This window comes from Castor canadensis, chromosome 6 (genome assembly GCF_047511655.1).
Source record: "Castor canadensis chromosome 6, mCasCan1.hap1v2, whole genome shotgun sequence".
NCBI classification, from domain to species: domain Eukaryota; kingdom Metazoa; phylum Chordata; class Mammalia; order Rodentia; family Castoridae; genus Castor; species Castor canadensis.
Genome location: NC_133391.1, coordinates 130,437,572 through 130,457,250, shown reverse-complemented (window position 1 = coordinate 130,457,250; position 19,679 = coordinate 130,437,572). Strand labels below are relative to the sequence as shown.

At 36.7% G+C, this 19,679-nt stretch overlaps 1 long non-coding RNA gene across 1 annotated transcript in view; it reads left to right on the top strand.

Annotated features, from left to right (window-relative positions):
- The first annotated feature begins 238 nt into the window (after positions 1–238).
- LOC141423927 (uncharacterized) overlaps positions 239–19,679 on the top strand; it is a 54,429-nt gene continuing 34,988 nt past the window's right edge. The window contains exons 1-2 of the long non-coding RNA XR_012448693.1: positions 239–343; positions 2,272–2,352. This is a non-coding gene — a long non-coding RNA (uncharacterized lncRNA). The remainder of the gene's footprint in view (positions 344–2,271; positions 2,353–19,679) is intronic.

Below are 19,679 nucleotides of genomic sequence, written 5' to 3'. Positions count from 1 at the left end.
CATAGAAGTCAATTTCCACACCTTTTGGTTGACAGGCACACAAAGTGAATCACACCATCACTCCCTGCACTGCAGGAGTGAATGGCCCTTCTGCGTGTACATTACAGAGAGGAGCTGCCAGAATGCAATGACAGTTACAGCAGAGGCTAGCTTATTTGAGCAGCCTTGGCATAGGTGTATATATCTCAAAGAAATGCTCCTTCTGTATGAGCACTGGATTGTTTCCTTATTCCCTCCAGGAGGCAAAGAAGAGTGGGAGAGGAGGTTCACCAGATTCTTTCTGAGTTGACATTATTGCTGTGACCAGTAGCAAAATATGTACTTGCCGGTGACCAATTTGGAGGTAAAACTCACATCATGAGCCCTTATACCCTATTCTTTTTTTATATAAGTTGTATTTAAAAACCATACATTTTCTATTTGTGTGTTTACTCTTTATCTTTGGGATTAGATTGCAAGCTCCCTGAAAACAGAGATCAGATTCTATTTTGCTTTATTTCAAATGAATGAAAATGTAATGAAGTTTTACTTTAAGTATATTTTTATTATATTTTCAACTTGGCTTTATTAATTGTTTAATAATTTTAGTATGCTTACTATTCATCCAATTGCTGACTCTTACTACTTATGGATTCCCTATTGGTAAATTCATCTATTTGCTACAGTTTATTTCATGACCTCAAAATCAATATTCAGGGCGCTTTAGTGGCCATACCTGGACATGTACATGTAAACAATGAGGAGAATACTGCCTGGTGTGCACATTCCTGACTGAGATTCCCAGCTGATGAGGAAAATACTGTCTGGTGTGCACATTACTGGCTGAGATTCCCAGCTGAGGCTGAACAAGTGCTTTCTTGTTTCAGATCTCATCCTGAAGACACATGTACCCTTGAAGATTTATTTAGTACCTCTTTTTTCACATTCTTGTGCTTTCTGTTGATAGCTTTGCTGTTGATAGTGGCCCCCAGGATAGTGCGAAAGTGCTATCCACTTGTTTCTAAGTGCAAGAAGCCTGTAGCACACCTTATGAAGAAAATAACTTTGTTACATAAGCTTCCTTCAGGCATGAGTTATGTACTGTTGGCCACGAGTTCAATGTTAATGAATCAACAATATATATTAAGTACAGTGCTTTTAAGTAGGAACAATATAAAACAAAACTACATACTAGTTGTTTGATAAAATGTTGTGACTAGAGTCTTGCAGGAATCTAATCCTGTATTTCCCAAATGGAACAATGGTTCATTATTTGCTAATTTAGCATTTGTGGAGACTATAGGATATAACTGCTTAGAATGATGAGGCTGACCTGTATTTAATTTTACTTCCGTTTTATTAAACTAAAGAATATCTCTACTTGGTATATAGTTAGTTCGTCAATAAGAAATGTTTGTGTTGAATGAATGATGATTGTGATCAAGATCAAGATCATGATAAAATGACTTTTTCAAGGTGACTATGGGCAGTAGTCACTAATTAGTAGGATGAATTGTGCCAAGAAGAAAGAGTACATGTCACAATTTATGTCTACCATTTCCTGGCTGATGATATGCCTTACCTATGTCCTGTAATATTCATGCTTCTATTTTGCAACCTTAAAAATGGTTCTAAGAAATGTACTTTGCAACATCACTATGGGGTTCTAGCTACAAGCTTTTCGTAAACGAGTGTGGAAGCACTTATCAAGCTTGTTATCATTATTTACAATGACAGTATGTCCTAAGGCAGGAACCTATGAACCAGTTTCAGCTAGTGGAGTTCTCTTGCCTCTCAGTGTCTGTGTCAGAATTCTTTTTTAAAAATGAAGGCATGGTACTGTTCAATGCCACCATGGGGGAAATAGTTCACAAAACCTAGTCTCAAAAACACTTAATACACTATTTGATGTATTGCAGGAACCTCTGTAAATGCCACAATGTACCCCTACCCAGTACAATCATTAAAAACAAAAGAAAACAAACTATATTTTCACACACACCAAAAAAAATTACCCAACGCAAAACAGGGGAGTGACTCAAGTGTTAGAGCGTCAGCTTACCAAGCATGAGGCCCTGACTTCAAACTCGAGCAATGCCAAAGGAAAAGAAAAATGAAGATATGGATAATTTGTAAGCTCTCCTCTGGCTATAACCTTCTAAGGACCATGTTACAAAAGCTTTGATCTCTGAACACTGGATAATTCATGGATTCATTTATATAGTGGGGACAAGGACAAACCATGATCGTGGTCCAGGTCCTTGCAATGATTTTTTTTTTTTTTTCACTTAGGTTCTTGTAAACTGATTGTCTCCAGGGAAGCCCTCTGTAAAATCTCTTCAACCACGACATTATCTGTTCCGGAAGCTAAAGGTAAGTAGTGCTGAAACTGAGTCTTTCCTAAAGTGTGCAATGATAATCCTGAGAACTGGAGGTATCAGATCGCTGAGACTGGTGCCTACGAGCACCAGTCAAAATGACAAAATTCAAAAATTCAATATTCAAAAATAAAATATAGGATGACCACTAAACTGATGTATTTATTTTGTGTAAATAAAGTCTTATAGATATAGGCTAAAATCTCTGCATTCCATAACGAAGCATCTAAATTTTATAAAGTTTAATTCTGAAGGGACACAAACTACTTATGCAATATAGATCAGATCACGTGACTCTGAGCTTCCATTTATTCAGCAGTGAAATGGGGTGACAAAATCCTACCCCACCTAATTCATGATACTGACACAACAAACAAAATGTACACTTTCTGAGCTTGCAATGAGTATAAGAAAATTCTAGTACTTTTCACTTGCTTTTTATTACTATAACAAAGTATCTGAGACAGGATAACTTTATAATGTAAAGAAGTTTATTTAGCTCAGAGTTTTGGTGGCTAAAATCCAAGATGTGGTGGTTGGTTCCTGGCTGTAATTCCAGGAAGGCTGGAACAGAAAAATTGTGACTTCAAGAACAGCCTGGGTAACAAAGTGACACTCCATCTCAAACAAAAAGAGAGAAAAAAGAAATCCAAGGTCAAGTGGTCCCTTTGGTTTGATCTCTAGTAAAGGGTCTAATGGCAGATAGCATCATCATGGCAGTGGTATATATTGGAGAAAGAGATCACATCTCAGAACAGGAAGCCAAAGATCAATTTAGGATTCAGGAGTTGGACTCTTTCCTGTAACAACTCCTCTCAGAAGAGCATAGTATTCCCATAGAGGTACCTTAATTTCTTCCAAGGGCAGAGTTCCCAATGATGGACGAACTTCCCAATTAGGCCCTGTCTCTTAAAGTTCCCTTCACCTATCAGCGCTGCCTCAGTGCCTCACTAACCAAGCTCCCAAAACATGAACACTTGAGAGACACACTCAACTCATACTTAATCCATAGCAGTACTATTTGTTATAGTGTAGTGGAAACTGAGTAAATATTACATAATGACAATGACATGAGGCTTTTACATATATCAGACACCAAAGGAAAAAACCCTGAAAGTTTCTATAGGGTTCAGTTTTAAAAGCCTTAATATATTGCATGATAAGAGAAACAAAACTTCTCTTTTTTTCTCATGTTAAAGCACCCAGTTCATTTCATTTCAATATCCCAGGAAAGCTGACTACAGCAAAGAAAATCTGATGTGTATGGATTCTAGTACTGAATATCCCCAAACAAAATAACAAAAGCAATTATCCAGAGACACAATGAGAAAAAAGAAACTACTCTCTATGAAATGGTCTTTTAGTCCTGAATAATAAACTCACACTTCTGAAGCCAGTAACTATGGGGATTGGTGTTTAAATGTGACATCTGCAACTGCCTCATTAGAGTTGCAATTGGCCAAGTAGCTGAGCATATTCATATTGATTAAGATGATTTTGGCAAATCCTTTTACCTGGGAACAAATATATCATATCAAGCCAAACTAGTATAGTTAATAGATACAAACAGATTCATTTTCTGGATTTGAATAATCTATTCAGTTGCTAAAATGCCCTTTCTCATGCAATTCCTTTCTTTGGATTCAAGCCTATTCTTTCCACTTGCATAGCTGCCATAGTGAGAAACAAGGCTCTTTGAAATTTCAGCATGGCTTATTCCTAAAGTCATTTTCCAGTAGCAGAGTGGTGATGACTCATCCACATAAATGACCTTGTAGAAGTCATCTAAAGGGAGCTGTAGAACTTTTATTTAAATTAATAAAAACAACAAGAGGTCCATGTGTAACTCAAAACAACCTTCTTTATGGCATGCTGCCAAAAGTAATTTTGCTCTCAGGCTTTTTTTTTTTTTTTTTAAGAGTGACCCTGGCCAAAATTAAAAATAATAATATGAATAGAAAGAAAATATCTTCGAATATCCATTAAACGAAAATTACCACTTTCTATGACAAATAGAACTTTCAATCAGTTTGAAATTTATACATTTATTTAGTTAATTAGCTAGTAAAAGGGTCACTCCACTTCCAAACAGTTTGCAATTAATTTCTTTCTTTTTTAGTGGAAGGGTCATTTATACAAGGACATTCCCATCAAAGACTTGGTGAAAAAAAAAAAACAATCTATAGGTCTCTTTTTATATCAAGTCTTCTATTTTTAATTCTGTCTCTAACACCTACTAGCTATGTGATTTTAATAAGACAACTAATCCACAGTGCCATTTCTAAAGCCCTTTCTAGCTTAAATCTATTATTCCAGTAATTTCAGTTAGTAGTAAGGTCAGGGGAGGGTAGAATGTATTCTGAAAGTTAAAACTTCTTGTTCCCCAAGCACTCAGGTTAATGTTGAAATTTTATTAGAGAATCTAGATTAAAAAAATGACATGCTAAACCTGCAATATTTCATTATTTTGGTGATTCTATATGATGATTCATTATATCCTATGTCATATTACAAAAATGTGCCTCGCTGGGCACCAGTGGCTCATGCCTGTAATCCTAGCCACTCAGGAGTTAAAGATCAGGAGGATTGTGGTTTGAAGCCTGTCCCAGGCAAATAGTTTGTGAGACCTGGTCTCAAAACAGAACAAAACCTTCACAAAAAAGGGCTGGTGGAGTGGTTTGAGTTGTAGGCCCTGAATTCAAACCCCAGTACCCCCCCCACACACACACAGTTCCACTTTTGTAGATAAGCACATATATTAGCCAGAGATCTTAGCAATGCGGCCAGTGATCCAGAGCATCAGGGCAGGTGCAGAGGGTACAGATGCCTGCCTAATGTTTCAGTGTGGATATCAGTCCTCAAGACAGACATGGTGAAGCAAAGGTATATAAACACAGCCTTGGGATGCAAATACATGGTATAAATTACAAACTAATTAAATTCTTTTGTGATGTAGGGAAACAGTGTTACAAAGCAAGAAGCAGCTCTATGTAGGATCCTCTCGACAATCCACACTGGATTTCTTCTCTTCTTTTCTGAAACTTGACCACTAGATCAGTGCAGAATCCTGGCTAATGGCACTATTATCTGATGCGCCTGGGCTCTGGAACCTAAGTTCAAGGTGACTTGACTCCAGAGACTGTGGCCTTTTCTGCCATTTTGAGATTCAGATAAAGCCTATTATTCCACTGCACGAATATGATGATGTGACTAGATCAAAACTATTGTGTATTATAAGATTTTGGTGACAATCCTTGTAGCTTCTCACTGTGACAACATGTGATTCACCTGAAGACAATACAGAGAAAAAGGCAATTAAGATTGGCAAATCTAAGCTGATGTGACCGTAATTTCCTGACTCTGACTACAAATGTGATAGACCTCTTCTTTGAGGGAATTTGCTCACATGCATGACTGAGTGTGAACATTTAAAATAATTTCTAAAAGCCATTATATTTCTTCCCTCTCCATTTACTTCTTTCTCTTTAATAAAGAAGAGCATGTTTCTTCTACCCCCTTACTCTACCATACCCCTAGATCCCTTTCACTTTTTTCTATGTAGAGAATTTCTGCTCATCCCTGCAAGTGGTGTTAGAGTAATGGATACCCACTACTCCAGCCAGTCATACCTTTGAAGGGCTCAGAATCAGTCAAGGACTCTTACTGCTTTTCCTGGTTACCATCATCTGTGTAAGATTTCTGGTTGCCTCCTTTCTCTCCCCCAATGCTTTCATTACTACTTTGGGAGAACTTCACAAAAATACATTCCTTAGCGCCCTGGACTCTGTAATTGTATGATTTTATGTGCGTTTTACTCCTCTACTCCACCCCAGCTGCCAAGTATTCTCATGGTCCAATCTTAGACCTTGTAATAACCAACAACAGTGCTTTGGCACCCAGCCCTTATCCTCCACTAATTGGTCCAGCTTATCTTTCTAACTTCTAGTTCACCAGTGGAAACAATTATTCAAACCCATTGGGCCCTCAGTATATGTGCTCATGATTGGCTCCTTTTCTAAGTCAAATCACTTCCCTTCTTACCCAACTTGTACTACATAGCTTCTAAGCTCCTTACTATCTTTATTGCATTTGCCTAGAAAAGTTTCATCCCTGCTCAAATTTAGTCATTTCACTGCTCTTCCCTTATATCTGTGTAGATGGGCGTGGCTAGAGAAAATTGCATAAACATAATGGAAAATTATGAATAAAAATCCCATTGCCAAGCTATCTTATTCTATTATCCTATTCCATTCCAATACCTCCCATCTCACCCTGGATCTCTGAGATAATTTCATCTCTTCTCAAAATTCCCAAATCACATCTCTTATTCTTTCATAAGGCAAGTCCCCCATCTTAGCAGTACACAAAATACAAGTTCAAAGATAAAACTATTAAGAACGTCAAGACTCTGAAGCAGAACATTTTGCTAAGGGTGATTTCTTCTGCACCAGGATTCTGTGTGACTGAGTTGCCTGTGAGGCTGGCCCTGCTCAGCCATCACACACAGGAGGAAGACAGGAGAGTACAGCTCCATGGCAGGGGTTGACAGCACAGAGGCCATCTATCCCTTTATTTTCTACCTTTTAGGACATAGTATAAATTACCAGAGTCTAGTTAGATGTATTTACATGTAATACTGTCTTGAGTCAATCACTATAAATGAATAGTTGGAAATTTAGATAAAAACCTAGGAACGGGGAGATGTGGAAAATGGCAGAACTAACGTTAAAAACATTTATGATGTAATGAGATCTCATAGCAGCTAATCAAAATTTCAAAAGTAATAAAAGAACTTATGAAAATAAATAGGTATTTATATTTACATTATAAATTTTATTATTACTGTTGAACTTCAACCAAGTGTGTTGTGTGCCTTGCCAAGGTAAATACTGATCATAAAATATAATATGCATACGTATAATGGAATTACTTGCTCAAATTTTTTCTATTCATAGAGGTACATAATCAATTTACTTCATTACATATCTGTAATATAACTATATAGAATTAAAGATGAAATGAGGATGAAAGCATAACATACCCTAAGAAATTGAAATTCTTATATTTAAACCTAGTCAACAATCTTGATAATATTTTATTGTACTTCATACACATTAAGGATTAAATTGTACTTTGGGCATATGTATGAATGAGCTTTTCATTACTAAAATATATTTCCTTCTGAAATATCACTACCACCAAACACACACTGCCTTAGTTCACACAGAACTTACTACCTATGAAGACAGTCTCATTGCTAAAATTTTTTCACACGTGAGCATGCATACACATACAAAGCAAGACAGAAAAAGGAAGTCTCCTTGGGTATGTGCACACCCTGTTTTCTCCCAAAAGGAGGTGAAGGATTTGCTCCAAAAAATCAATGTCCTTCTTCTACAATTATATTTAGTGGGAAACAACATGTTTTAAAATCATAGGAACAGAGGTAAAAAGACAAAAAGCATGACTTATGAGAAAAGATGGGGTGCATTTTACATAAGTAAGTAAAAACTAAGTAGTGTTCACATGTGTGGTTTTATTAATTTTTCAATTTTAATGTGCAGCAGTCTTTCTTTTTAGGCTAATTTAGCTTGGTCATTACAGACTTGCATCCTGAGGATGCTTATAAATAATATCTTTCATAAGGCAGATAGATGCTTTATTTCCAAAGGGTTTCTGGCATTGGACCATGAAAGGTATCCTGGAACCTCCCCTAAAAGAAAAATAATTTAGTTGTAGGGGAAGCTTTGGAACAGCCTAAAAATGTGTATTTCTCAGGTGTTGTCAAGATACAAAGCGCCCCATGAGCCCACAAAGAACCAGTTTTTAGGCCTGTGAACACTTTTTAAGACAACACTAGTCAAGTCTTGCTCTATAACCCAGAGCATCAAGTTGAAAAAAAGTAGGTTTTAAAAATAATGTCATAGTTTCACTCATTCATAAAGTGTTACATGAAGTGGTAGAAGCTATGCACAGAAGGACAAACAGCAAATACTCACTTATATGTATAATCTCATAGAAGTAGAGTAGAATATTGGGTACCAGAGGCTGAGGGGAAGGGAAGAGGCCAACAGGAGCAAAGTTATAGTCAGTTGGACGAGTAAGTTCTGATGATCTTTTGAACAGTAGGTACTATACCTAACAATAATGTGTTGTAGATTTCAAAATAGCTACAGGAGAGAACTTTGAATGTTTTTACCACAAAGAACTGATGAAAGTAATGGAAATTCTAACTGTCCTGATTTGATTACTACATAACATATCCATGTATCAAACTTCACCCTGTACCCCATAAGTATGTATAATTATTGCCAAGTAAAAATAAAACATTTTTTAATGAAAGTACCCTTTTCCAAGCTTTTTTCCTTTTGAGATGCTTGTGCCACTGTCATCCACAAAGTACAATCCACTTGGTACAGTAGGTAATAAACCTAAATTTATTGTCTATCCAAAAAAAATTGAAAACTCTTCTTTTTCATGTTAGGATTTACCTTAATTATAGCAAATTTTTATTTAAAATATAGTAGTCCCTTTATCCTCAGGGGACACATTTTCAAGACTTCCCCTCCCCATAGAGGGCTTAGATAATACTTCCTATAGTTTGGATGTTGAATGTCCCCAATGGCCTAAGAGTAAAGACTTGGTACTAGGGTGGTGTTACTGGTAGTTGTTGGGGCCTTTAAGAGGTGGGGCCTTTTGGGAGGTCTTTAGGTCATGAGGGTGTAGCCTTGAGGGGACTATGGGACCCAAACCCATCCTCACTTTTGTTTCCTGGCTGTAAGGTGAGTAGTTTGCTCCACCACACCATCCTTCCACTGCCATCTCTCACATGTGACAGAGGCCCAAAGCAAGGTGGCAACCTAATCTTGGACTGGGCTCAACACTGTGAGCTCAGTTCACAGTGAGCTTTTATCTTTATAAATAATTATCAGAGAAACTTTAGAGTGACAGAAAACTGACTAACACAGTATCAAATTCTATATATACAGTGATTTTTTTCCTATACATACATAAAGTTTCATTTTAAAATTCGGTACAGCAAGAGATTAACAATAACTCATAATAAAATAGAAGAATTACAACAATATCCTGTGATAAAAATTATGAAATGTGGTCTCTCTTAAAACAGTCAAGACACATATTAATACAGTGTTTTCAAACCATGGTTAATCATGGTAACTTAAATCACTGAAAGTGAAACTGCAGACTGGCATGGATTGGGGTGGAGCAGCACTACTGCGATTCCTGTCCTTACAGTGTCTTCTTATCCAAGTTTGCGCAAATGCCCGTATGTAGAGGTGCTTCTCTGCAGCTTAAGGCCCAGGCGATCCTGGCAGCCCACAGCTGAGGACTCCACCTAGGAGCAGGACCAGTAGCAGGCAGCTTTGCTGCTCATACCATGCAGTCCTATGTCCTGGCACAATGCATGTCAGTAATAATTGACAGAGGAACAGGCACCTTCCTTAATCTCAGAGTGTGCTTAGCTATGTAATTTTCACCCACATACAGGTACCATTGAGTTATCCTTCTAAAGCCATAAAATATACCATTTAGGCTAAAAATGTGTCTTGTCTAATGAATTCAGGATATTTTTCAGTTTTTTAATATTCATGAGGCATTACTTTGATAGTAATATTTCTTTTGTTTTTCCCCTTTCAACAGCAAGCAAAAGATTAAATTCAGTTATCACAGAGCTCCAAAGCAAAGTGGCAATTATCAAAATTTTGTTTCTTCCCCTATATCTCTCTACATTTCCTGGAATGTAGGATTATTTTCCTACATTACACATGTTTCCTCCATGTTTCTTTTTGCATAGCTAACATAAATGTCTATTATGCATCTTTTGGGGGCGGTGGTAGGAGGAGACAATAATGAGTTAGATTGGCTTTTTCTAACTGGAGATTGCACGCAGCTTCTACTGCAACTCTGCCTGAAGGAGGTGAGGTTCTTCCACATGATAAACACTCTTTGTTCTTCACTTCCCTCCCACGCTATGTGAGAACTGAAATAGCTGAGATTCACTGAAAGGCAATCAGGACATTTTCACATGGCAGCTGTTAGCTTACTGCTGTCCTTACTCCAAGAGAGTAAGAGACGTGTTTCTCAAATATAGGCTTGAAGTCTAAAATGTAGACTCAAATTTGAGGTATCATTTCATTTCTTCACAAGATGCTTCATGGATTCTGTAAATTGATTTACATCAGTCAGTCAATAAGGGGAAAAAATTGCATTTCCAAGCAACAGAATATATTCATAGCTGACAAAATAGTTGAGTTGTTTCAATAGTATTTCAAGTTTCAGTATTTCCAATAATAAAATAATGGTGAGACTTTATGGAAGTCTACCCATTCCCAATACCCTTCAGGTTGAAGGCAACTTCTTCTGTCTAGGGTATAAATAAGATTTTTTTTTTGACAAGGTCTCATTATTTAGCTCAAGCTTGTCTTGAACTCCTGATCCTCCTGTTTCAGCCTCCCAAGTGCTAGGAATAAAGGTGTGTGCCATCACACCAAGCTTATACACAAAATTCTTGACCCCTCTTAGCCTTTACTTTATAATAGGGGAAGACTCAGAGGTGGAGGTCAAGCAGATGGAACACCACAATATTCTACATCTGCCTTATACATCATTTCCTAAGAATACTCAGGACATCATCCTGAGTTTAAATCTCAGCTTTCTTATTTACTAGTACTGTAACCTTAGGTTACTTATCTTAGTCTCAATTTCCTCATCTATAAAATGTGATTCTTCTATGAACCTAATGTTTGTGTTACTCCCAGATTGATGCATTAATATCCTCTTCCCCAAGGAGTAGGTTTTTTGGGAGGGACCATGAGAATTGGATTGATGGCTTTATAAAGAGACACAAGATTGATTGCCATTTCTCTCTCTGTACTCTTGACAAGACAGTACACAATGAGAGATGATCATCTGTGACCAAGTAGCAACTCCTTCTCAGACACTGGATCTGTCAGTAACTTGGTTTGGACATCCCAGCTTGCAGAACTGAGAAGTGTTTGCTTTTTAAGCCATCTAGTTTATGGTGCTTTTGTTACAGTGGCCCAAACTTGTCTTGCATGTAGTTAGCCATTTGGGGTGTCTAAGAATTGATTTCTATACAGATAATCTGACTAGCTAATCTAACCAACTAAATAAAACTGTGACATCAAGTACTAATTGTAGTTTAATGTGTTAATTATTAAGTTTTAGAGCTAGAATATTGATTAAAGAATCCAATCTAATCTAAACCTGTTATTTGACAAGTAGGAAAAAAATTTCCACTCAGGACAAGTGGGTTTTACAAGGTCTTAGAACACTTACATATCAGCTCCATTCTAAGATCCTGGATTTTCTGACTCTAAATTCACCCTTTCCCCATCACACGATGCCTACAGCAACACAGAACAAAGTTGAGTCTACACTCATTCCATGATGTGCTTAGAAGAATGGTCTTTTGCTGGCAGTAATGTGATCAGATCAAGAAAAATATTAAATTGCACCCCTTAGATACTTAGGTGATATGCCCATGTAGATTGTGTAACTTTCTGATGCTGGGTTTTTAATTATATAGATTAAATTAGAGTATATTGATGGGTTATTTATTTAAGGCACTAACCCCTTCTTAGCAGTTCATCTCCCTAAGTCTAAATGCCTACCTCTCATCATACCCCCTTCCAGGAATGAAAAAAAAAGTACACCATTTTCTTTTTAAATTTATTATCTTTAGCCTCACAAAGTCAAATATTTACCTAACCTCTACTATTAGCTTCTTAGAGGCTGGTTGATAAATTTTGCTCTTCAGTAATTAATTATAGTATTTTTTTTATTCCTACTCGAACATTTTTTTTCTCTCCTTCATTTCTTTATAGCCTCATGGCTTCAGGCAAACCCAATGGATTAATGTTTATAACTATTGAATAAAATAGTTGTCCTTTAATGTGCTCAGGGTATTTACTCCATTGACTAAGTAAATGCCTTTTAAACAATCATCAAAAGAGTTTCAGTTCAATTTCCTGCAGCTTCCTTTAATCACATGTGCTTTGGACTCATTAAATCTTATCTGCAACAAAAGATGATTCCTGACATTTCCTCTTCAGCTGAGGCTTTGGCCAAAGACTGTCCAAAGAACTAACACATTTGAGTCTGGGCCAAGCTGCAGACTCTGCAGCAATCAAAGCCATGGCCAGGACAGAGAACTGATGAGTCCTTGGGTCACCAGGCTTTTTCCAGCAGGAAGCTGTGGTTTCTGTGATGACATGGAGGCAGAATTTATAAAGGGAAGCTGAGCCAGAGTTGTGTGAAGGAAGGACACATATTTTGCCATGAGTTCTTAAGAGCCAATGCCTGCTGAGATACAAGTGTCTTGGAAATTGTCAGCATTCAAGACATTGGTAAACTCAAGCCAAAGATTGGCATCAAGTCACAGAATGGTTGCCAGTGTTTTACTTCAATTCATCTCTCTTCATTCACATCCTCATGCTTCCTTCCCAACTGGATTTTGACACACATGTTAGAAACAAGTGGTTAGAAGAAAGGACTCTCGAGTGTGTCCACACCTATTGTCTCAACTGTGGAGTTTTAAAGTTCTCCCTAACTTTCTACCCACTCTGCACATCTATGTTTCTGGGATCTGCTCCATGGCAAGTTGTATGTGACTGTCTTCTAGCTGAATATAACTTTCTCCAATAAAGTTGTTGGTTCATTGTGCTCATATTGTATGGGCCATGTAAAAGTAGGGTAGTGGTTGGCTATATTTTACTCTAGTGACAGCATTCTCTTTTGCATGGTAACTACATTTTATGTGATTGTATGTGAAGTGACTGTAGCACAATTTACCTCTTTCAAGAATGCAAGAACAATGCAGGAATGAGCCAAGCTTTCTCTCTCTCACTTCTCTCTCTTTCCCTTCCTCCCTCTTCCTCTTTCTCTGTCTTTCAGTAGAGATACACAGAGATATACTATTTTACAAGAAGCTAGAACAACTAGAGAGCATAAGCTCTTAAATATAATCTCATAGAATATTCTATACTTCAAGAAATTAGAAACATCCAGTTGAGAAACACAAACTAATCACTTGACACATTATTTTATTTCAGCATATATTTTTAAGCATTCCCAAAGTTTAAATGACAATAAAGCTAATTTTTATGGTTTGAGTGTTTCTGTCTCCCCAAAATTCAGATGTTGAAATCGTAGCCCTCGGAGTGATAGCCTTTAGGAGGTGAACATTTTGGAAAGTGGTAAAAAATGAGAACAGAGCTACCATGAAATGGAACCAGTGCCCTTATAAGAGACCCAAGGGACCTCATTCTTGCCTATGCATATGGTGATACAGCAAGAAGGCACAGTTTGTGAGCTAGAAGGCCTTCTGACACGAAACACTCCACTCTTCATGACCTCAACTACCACAGAACTGTGAGCTGTTGTTTATAATTATAGTATTTTGCTCTAGTATCTTGGATGGATTAAAACACAATTTTTCAAAAATGCAGAAATGATCCAATTAAAGAATCCAATTTATAGCCCTTAAATCTTAGACAGTCTTTTATGCTCATTATGTTCCATTAGAACTTTCTGATCAAAGTCATGCTTCCCAGATAGTAAGAGAAGTGTACAAAATGTAATAAAATAAACTCCTTATTGTTTCTAATGTGAAACTTTTTGCAAGAGAAGTAGATACAGAGGATGGCCAGAGGTGAAGAGCATTGTATGATAAACCGAGTCATTGCTGATAATTTCAGGGAAATCACCAAAGAGTCTGTGTAGTTATGGTAAAAATATCAGAAATAAAAAGGAGAGGAATTATTAGATACTACAGTTGCTAAAATAGTACCAAATATTTTGGGGGTAATAGTGGACATTTTGCTGCTCTGCCCGAATCAGCTTTTCCCTTTCTTGCATCCCTTGGTCCTCAAAACTTGGGGATCCATGGGTTTAAGGGAAGTAAACTGTACCTTTGCTCAAGGGAGCATCGCCTAATAGACAAAACTTATGAGAGCATTTCATCCCCTATCTCAGAGTAACTGAGTCAGTATTGGTCAAATGACCTCAATGACCTCAGGACTTCTTGAAATGCTGAATCAAGGACAACCGTTTTTCCACTGAAGATACAAATGATGAAGCTCAAGCAGCTGTTGTCAGCATTCTCAAGATCAGAAGAGGAGGCATTGCCAAAATCAAGTAATGTGCGAGAATTGGAGCTAGAAAGGGATGAAGAAAGCTGAGGATTTGTCACATAATTTAAGTCACTGCAATAAGTATCACTTGAAACTTGTTCTAGTTTGGACTTGTAGTGTCATTAATCAATATATACCCTTTCTTGCTTATTCCAGTTTTAGTCAGGTTTTCTGTTTTCTTAAATTGGAGGCATACAACAAAACCATTGAATAAGTATGTGTCATAGCCCTGACCCCACATTCCTGATCCCGACTTCATTCTGTCTTGAACTCACAGAGCTACTAGCTGCCAGAATTCAGAGGAATTCTTCCAGAGGCCAGTATTCCATGGAGAACAGAATGCCTGGCCAGAGATCGTCTTGGCTCCATTTCAAATCTGTTGCTGTAGAAACAGCAGAGATATTTACATACTCATGTCCCTGGGTTGGACAGACTGATGGACCCATCTGCAGGGCAGGAAAACCCAGAAGAGAAAATTGAGCAGGAAGCTGATGAAAAGCTGGATAAATGCCAGGAAATAGAAGACTCGAAAATAACATAAATTTGGAAAGAGAACTGGAAGTCAGTTACTCAAAAGGGAAGGAGAACCTGCATAAAGCTTGGTGGAGAGTGGTCAACTTTCCATATAGAGACTGTGAATCATGATTCAAAGAAATCGACACTGCTACTACTCTGCAAATCACAGGCTCTAAGGAATACACAGGAAGTCTGTGGAGAGCTGCTCATGTCTCCTTGGTTTTCACCTCCCTGGTACCTGAAAAGGAGAGGACAATTCAACCAAAAGGATGTGAGAAGTTAATAACGGTAGTCTTCAGAGAGCCCCCCCAGGCAGATTTGCTGAAACTTTCAATCTACTGACTTCCTCCATTTTCTTAGAAGGCCCCTAAAAAGTGTACCATTCTCTTCCTCACCAAAAAAAATGAAGGTAAATAATTGATTGTTGTAAAGTACTATGTATTCTTTATTATCTGCGGACTTACCTGAATACCCATGTTTATCACAGCACTATTCACAATAGCCAAATTATGGAATCACCCTATGTGCTGTCAACTGATGAATGGGTAAAGAAAATGTAGTGCATATAAATGGAATATTATTCAGCCATAAGAAGAATAAAATCATGCCATTTGTAGGAAAATGGATGGAAATTATAGATCATCCTATTTAACAAAATAAATCAAACCCGAAAAGATAAAGATAAGTAGCACATGTAGGGAATACAGGAAGGAGAGAGAGAGAGTGTGAGAGAGAGAGACATAGAGAGAGAGAGAGAGAGAGAGAGAACTATTGGACAAGAGAAAGAAAGGGATGGGATGGGGGAGTAATGGTGGTTGGATATGATCAAAGTATGTTATATGCATGAATTAAAATTCACAAATGAAACACATTATTCTAAATAATTAGTATATACTAACAAAAAGTTTTTAAAAAGTAGTGTTTTCTGTCTTAGCATATTGTAACTTTAGGTTATCAGAAAATAAAATTATTTGCTCAATTTATTTTTCCACAGACATACTTGACTTTTCTCCTTAAAAACTGTCAGTCTTAGGACATAAGAAGAGATAGTAATTAATTTCAGACTTTCTTAAATATGAATACAACCACTAAAAGAATAAAATAACATGAATCTAGTAGAGGGGGAAAAATTAAAGAAAAGATTTGGTCAATTTGTTCAAGGTAGGAAAGGAGAAAAAAAGCAAAGAAAATAAATGGCACAAAATGGATTAAAGTAAATATATTAAGAATTATAATAAGTATGAGTGATTTACAAGCTATAAGGCAATGATTATAAAATTAAGTTTTAATAAATTCTCCATGTATCACTTATAAAATACACCATTATAATGATAAAGGCCAAAGGCATAGAAATTAATAAAAGATACACTAGACAATTACTAAGAAATATCTATCAACTAAGATAGATATTAAAGAAGAAATATTTCTGGAGATAAGGAAGTTTGTTATAAGTATAAATGAAACAAATAACCAAAAAAACCCATAATATTCTTGTATCTAGGTGCTTTGAAAAACTTACCCTCAAGATATATAAGACAAAATTTGAAATTATTACAATGAAAAATGGACAAATCTCAGTTAATAATGGGAGACTTTAGATGTGTCTTAGAAATGAGAATTTTAACAGACAAAAATTATTAAGATTACAGAGAATTTAAAAAACCCAAGTAACAAACTTTATCTTATGGGCATAATATATCTAACAATAAGAGGACGTACAATATGTTCCAAGCATATATTGAGCAGTTGTGTTTTCAGTGATGTCTACCCTGTCTGTCTGAGAATTTGCCAATTGTTGACATTCCTCTAAGGTGTGTCACTTTGAGGTGTAATGATAGAGCATTTTGGGGTGACAGTTGCAGACTTTCAATATATGACATGCTGAAGGTTGGGAATCCTAGTAGGAATTGAGGTAGAGGGGCCAGTGAGCAGGGAACTGGTTCTGCTAGGTTCTTTTGCATAAGAACATGTTCTGACTTAGACTGTATGTTTCTCTGAGTTAGTGGAGAGGTTGATTCAACTCCCTTACTTAAAAAGCAAGGTGTTTCTACTGATCATTGAGACCTACTTGGAACTAACCTACTCATCTGTTTCTTGTTAAAGTCTAGAGATGCCTGACATATATTGACACTTATAATGTAGTGTCTTTTTTCACAAGGTATCATGAACAGAACAAAGTTAAGTTTCTACCTACTGATACCTGAATTGAGCTGGTTATTAAAATCATTTGGAAAAATTATAAAATATAAATCCCTAGACACCAAGATAGTGTTCTGAAGTAAAATCTTTTGAGAGTTATCTGTAGAAATCTGGTTATTAGACCAGGCATGGTGGTTCACATCTGCAATCCCAGCTATTCAGGAGGCCAAGATTGGGAGGATCATGGTTCAAGGACAGCCAAGAATTTAGGAAGATCCCATCTCACCAAGTAAATCAGGCTTACTTTCCTATAATCCTAGCTATATGGGAAGCCATAAGCAAGAGGATCCAGGTCCGAGGCTAGCTCTGGGCAAAAATATGAGATCCTACCCATAAAATAGCTAAAGCAAAAAAGTGGCTTGAGTATGTCTCAAGTAATAGGGCTTCTGCCTAGCAAGTGCAAGGTCCTGAGTACAAACCCCAATGGAGCCAAAAAATAGAGATGAGAAAGAAATCTGAGTATTAGAAAATTCTAAGAACCTTACTCTGATATAGATAGTCTGTTGGTTAGCGTTTGAGGAGCACGGTTATCTTTTGTGAAGGTTGATGTTTCATTCAAACTGTATGGCTAACTCTATAGCTAAGAGCTGCCATACACTTTAAAGTCCCACTGTGTTTCCCAATCTGTGACACATTTTCTGAATTTGGAAATTGGTGTGAAATTATACTTTTGCTTCATCTACCTTCTCCAATGAGTTTTTTTTGAAGGATGAATAGAGTAAGCACAAAACAAAACCACATAACAGCATTTTTTATAAGAAAATATCCTCTCTTCATCCTACATTATTAGATGAGCTGTTGTATGGTGCATTTTAGACCAAGGCTTAACTGCAAATTGTCCATTTAAGGCAGAAATGGTGTGGCTTGCAAGGTAAAATGCTTACCAAGGAAGAAAAAAATTCTACACCATGAATATACAAATGTATAACATATATGTGTATATACATGTGTATCAAAAGTGCACATAGTATATGGACTATATATCTCAGGGTATGGGTTGTAATGTGTCTGTTCTGTAGAAACATTCACAGATTTAATCATCTGCATAAAGATTTAATAACATGATAAAATTAGGTGTGTCTTCTTTTACATAAGATGTCACTTGGAATGATTGGTTCCCCGAATCTTAACCTTTCAGGTTGCAAAATGGTATAATTTGTGAAAGAGATTGGTAGCATGACTTTTGACTTTCATGTTACCTTATACAACTTTGCCCACACTTACATTCAGGAAAAACAAAAGAATGAAAAAATGAAATATAGAAGATGGAGAATAACATAGCTTCTAGGTATTAAGGAAAGGACCAAGTCTGAGGATAGCCCCACTATCAGGGAAGAGGTAAATCATTCTGAGCAAGGACCTTGGGTGGAATAAAGGTTGGCCTCATCAAGAGGTGAATTGTCCCAAACAGCAAAGCATTGCAGGGTTCTGGTTTCAAGTTAGTGGGACATCCTTCATAAAGCAGATATTTGTAGAAAGCTTATCACTCTTAGTGGGGTGCGCTGCTTAAGCCCAGATGTCAGGCCCAGATGGAGTTCTGTGCGTAAGTTTACAGCTTTGCCATTTATAAAACTGAGCCATCAGACGTGAGTAAGTTCTGAATGTTGTTTTCCTTCCAAGTAAAACTCAAGACTTGAGAATTTAATCTGTCGCTTTTGCTTTGAAGTCAAAATCTGCAGAATGCAAAATTGAGACTGGTAGCTTCTCTTCGTTTCCTTCTTTATATTCTTATGTAACATAGCATGCTTTCCCAGAAATAGATGATAAAATTTTCACATCAAAGGTACACAGCAAAATTCCTGCAGATTTAAAAAAAAATTTCTTCCTTTGAGGAGGAGCACGTTGTCAGGAGCTATTTTTCAACAATAAAATTTCCTCAGGAGTCCTTCGTGATAAGAAAGAATATAACGAGTAAAGGAATATATTCAATGGCAACAAATGAAGAAGGTTAAACTGATCAAATACAGTATGGTCACAGCTGAGATACTTTGAGAAACGCCTTTGAACACTGACTTTATAATTAAAAATGCAAGGGAGGAAGAATGAATGGAGGAGATAAAGGATGATAAATATGGTCGATGTACTTTATAAAGTTATATGAAATGGAGCAATGAAACCTTTTGCAATCATTTTAAATAGAGGAAAGGGGAAGAGGGAGAGAGATGGTGGGGGTGAACCTACCCAAAGTACAATGTAAGTATATTCAGAAATGTCACAACAAATCCCTCCCACACAAGTAATGTGTGCTAATAAAAATGCTTTGAGAAAAAAAAATGCTCAAGGAAAACATAAGTTATTAATCTATTTTTGTTCAATAGTGCAATGTAGTTATTTAGAAAAATAATTTTGAAATAAATATTTATTGTCATTTATTTGTTTAACAAACTGTTCTGTATGAGAACTGTTATATCAGGAGCAATATTTGGCCTTT